Below are 4,437 nucleotides of genomic sequence, written 5' to 3'. Positions count from 1 at the left end.
CTCTGGGATTTTGTTACCGCGAACAAAATTCTCATAGACGAACAGTTCGGATTCCGCTCAAAACACTCGTGCGTACAACAAGTGCACCGCCTCACGGAGCACATTCTGATAGGGCTAAATAGGCGTAAAGAAATCCCGACCGGCGCCCTCTTCTTCGACATCGCGAAGGCGTTCGACAAAGTCTGGCACAACGGTTTAATTTACAAACTGTACAACATGGGAGTGCCAGACAGACTCGTGCTCATCATACGAGACTTCTTGTCGAACCGTTCGTTTCGATATCGAGTAGAGGGAACTCGTTCTCGTCCCCGTCAACTGACCGCCGGAGTCCCGCAAGGCTCCGCGCTCTCCCCGTTATTATTTAGTTTGTATATCAATGATATACCCCGGTCTCCGGAGACCCATCTAGCGCTCTTCGCCGATGACACGGCTATCTACTACTCGTGTAGGAAGATGTCGCTGCTTCATCGGCGACTCCAGATCGCAGTAGCCACCATGGGACAGTGGTTCCGGAAGTGGCGAATAGACATTAACCCCACGAAAAGCGCAGCGGTGCTCTTCAAAAGGGGTCGCCCTCCGAACATCACTTCGAGCATCCCACTCCGTAGTAGGCGCGCAAACACCTCCGCCGTTAGTCCCATCACTCTCTTTGGCCAGCCCATTCCGTGGGTCTCGAAGGTCAAATATCTAGGCGTCACCCTCGACAGAGGGATGACATTCCGTCCCCATATAAAAACGGTACGCGACCGCGCCGCGTTTATTCTAGGACGACTCTATCCAATGCTTTGTAGTCGAAGCAAACTGTCCCTCCGCAATAAGGTAACTCTCTACAAAACTTGTATACGCCCCGTCATGACGTATGCAAGCGTAGTGTTCGCTCACGCAGCCCGCACCCACTTGAAATCCCTTCAGGTTATTCAATCACGATTCTGCAGGATAGCCGTCGGAGCGCCTTGGTTCCTTAGGAATGTGGATCTCCACGACGACCTGGAGCTCGACTCTTTTAGTAAGTATCTACAGTCGGCATCGCTGCGCCATTTTGAGAAGGCGGCACGACATGAGAACCCTCTCATCGTAGCCGCTGGAAATTACATACCCGACCCAGTAGACCGAATGGTAAACCGTCGACGTCGCCCAAAGCACGTCATTACGGATCCTCCTGATCCATTAACGGTGCTTTTAGGCACCACAAGCACCGGTCACCGTCCTCGTCGAACCCGTCGCTTGCGACGAAGGGCTCGACGAGCGAACTAACCCATAGACACAGCCCACTGAGTTTCTCGCCGGATCTTCTCAGTGGGTCGCGTTTCCGATCCGGTGGTAGATTCTGCGAAGCACTGCTCTTGCTAGGGTCAGTGTTAGCAACTCTCCGGTTGAGCCCCGCGAGCTCACCTACTAACGTTAGGGTGAAGCTGAAATAGCCTCTCAAGGCTATCAGCATAGGTAGGGAAAAAAAAAAAAAAAAAAAATTTTTTTTTGATTTTGTGTGTTTTCTCTACAATTGGGAGTTGAGCTTTTTTTTATTGCTTAGATGGGTGGACGAGCTCACAGCCCACCTGGTGTTAAGTGATCACTGGAGCCTATAGACATCTACAACGTAAATGCGCCACCCACCTTGAGATATAAGTTCTAAGATATCAGTATAGTTACAACGTCTACCCCACCCTTCAAACCGAAATGCATTGCTGCTTCACGGCAGAAATAGGCGGGGTAGTTGTACCTACCCGTGCGGACTCACAAGAGGTCTCACCACCAGTCCGACCCACCTGATGTTACCGGAGACCATTATTAATATAACAATTTGAATGCAGCCAACCTTAAGACTTAAAAGATCAATTGATCACTTGATAATAATAATTGCATTGGTATTGCATCGTCTTCTCGTTCAAAGACAATCAATCGCCCTCCACTGCTTACAACGGCTCCTTGCGGTTAAGGTATTAAAGAGTTAGGTAGTTAGAAAAACAATGAGACTAAGATAAGACTGTAATATCTAATATATAAAATTCTCGTGTCACAGTTTTCGTTGCCATACTCCTCCGAAACGGCTTGACCGATTTTGATGAAATTTTTTGTGATTATCCGGTATCTATGAGAATCAGCCAACATCTATTTTTCATCCCCCTAAATGTTAAGGGTGGTCCACCCCAAAATTTTATTTGTTATTTTTTAGACAAAAAATTTTGTTTTTATTTTTTTATGATACGGCATACAAAAATACATACAACCCTAATTTTTCACCTCTCTACGATCAACCCTTATTTTTATTTGCTAATTAAAAACTTTAAAATTTTTTGCGAGAATTTTGTTTTTATTTTTTCATGACGTAGAATAAAAACATTCATATTACTCTGAAATTTTCACCCCTCTACGATCAACCCCTATTTTTTATTTGTTAATTATAAAGTTTAATTTTTTTGGCAAGATTTTCATTTTTATTTTTATTTTGTCATGAATTAAAATAAAAAATCTGATGTTACTCTAAATTTTTCATCCCTCTATGATCAACCCCTATTTTTTATTTGTTAACTTTAATTTTTTTGGCAAGTTTTTTATTTTGTTTTGTCATGACTTAAAATAAAAAAAATCACATTACTCTCAATTTTCACTCTTATACGATCAACCCCTATTTTTCCATCCCGATTAATATTTTTTTTATTCTATGCACAGATCGGCAACAGGGTTGCAAGATGGCAATCAAATATTATAATTGTAGGACGATAAATTCTTATTCAGAGTTTATAATTTCAAGTTCCTTTAATTATGTTTTTTTTTAAATTGAATTTGATCTCCCGCCCTCGCCGGTCTACTACTAATCAACTATCAATCGATCCCCGCCAGGAGTCACCACTCATCCAGCAAACATCACGTAGTAGGGATGAGGACGAAGCCGGTCTCCTGTCTTACTTACTCACTATACATCATAGATTATACACTTAATATATTTGAGAGCTATACAATACTATACATTTTTCAGCCATGTTTTTTTGGTTTTATTTGTGTATCAATAGTATGTTCAGTAGGTCTGAGAATCGGCTACTATCTATTTTTCATACCCCTAAGTGAAACGGGTTGTCCACCCCAAACATTTATTTTTTATTTTTATTTTTTGGATATTTTTTTTTTTGTTTATAATGAGGTATTATGTGGTTAAATGAGGTTTTGTTTTCTACAGTAGAATTTCCCTAGAAATCTTATTTAAGGCAACACAACGTTTGCCGGGTCAGCTAGTAAAATATAAGATTATGTGACTATTGCTACGATTGGATGCTAGGAAAGGATAGACACAATAATTAGATATCATGGCGTAAGTAGTTGAGTTGATGGCGTTACGAGCTTTTGCGATTAAAGTCCCTTGACCTCAATTTTTGTTTTAATTATAATAAGTTTTTTTTGTTCGTCTAAAATTGTACTAAATAAACGCAATAACATCTTTAAATAGAATTTCAGACCGACCAGGGGAAAAATGTTCAGTTGCATAACCGTATTTTGGCTAGGCACAGCCTATATCGCCACGGTTTTATGTTGCGCTATCCAGTTTTAAGGGTGGGATACCCTTATGTAATACAAGTTGAAAATTTAGACCTCATGTCTTAATGTTGCTGTATCCAAATGATAATGTCTACTGGCCTTCCTATACCCACCTATCAAAAAGAGCACTGACCTGGAAAGTGTCTGGCAAAAGGAAGAGAGGTCGCCCCAGAACAACTTGGCGTCGCTCGGTGGAGCAGGAGCTAGGGGTCTTGGGCATGACGTGGGAGGAGCTAGAACAGACTGCCCAAGATATAAATGGAAAAATTTGATTCGAGCCCTACACCCCAGCAGAGGGTAATAGGAAAGAATGATGATGATGATGACTGGCCTTCCTTGTGTGATCTTATATATTAAAGTATTAAAACATTTTTTTTTATTTTAATCAATTCGAGTTTCAATAGTATAAAAACATTTGCTCATACTAGCACTTTGAAATACCAATACAGCCGTCGAGTGCTTAGCGCCGCGATGAGAGTAATTAGTTAGTTACGTACAAACGTTAATTGCTATGTAATCGAATAATTTGATTTTAATTTAATTCCCAAACTAAGGACTTTTGAATTAAGTACGCACGCGTATGTACGAGTCACGCGAGAGTTCTTGTAATTTGTCTCAGTTACTGACATCGTTTGTATTAATGTGTTAATGTCTGGCTGCGATTCATATTAAATTGAATTATTTGATCTCGGGATTATAATATTGTTGCGCCGGTAAGAGTAACGCCATCTATCGCCGAATAGTCGAACGAATATCGAATGATCTAGCAGCACCTAGAACGCTCGAGAAGTGCAACGCCATCTATTGTCAGACAGCGGAAACGAACCATACTCGACTTTGTGGAATATTCTCGACGATTCTAGGGATTTCGTCTCGACTATAAAAGCGTTGCAGAGATAGCGTGCA

Source organism: Bombyx mori, chromosome 26, assembly GCF_030269925.1.
Source record: "Bombyx mori chromosome 26, ASM3026992v2".
Taxonomy (NCBI): domain Eukaryota; kingdom Metazoa; phylum Arthropoda; class Insecta; order Lepidoptera; family Bombycidae; genus Bombyx; species Bombyx mori.
This window is presented reverse-complemented; position numbering follows the sequence as displayed.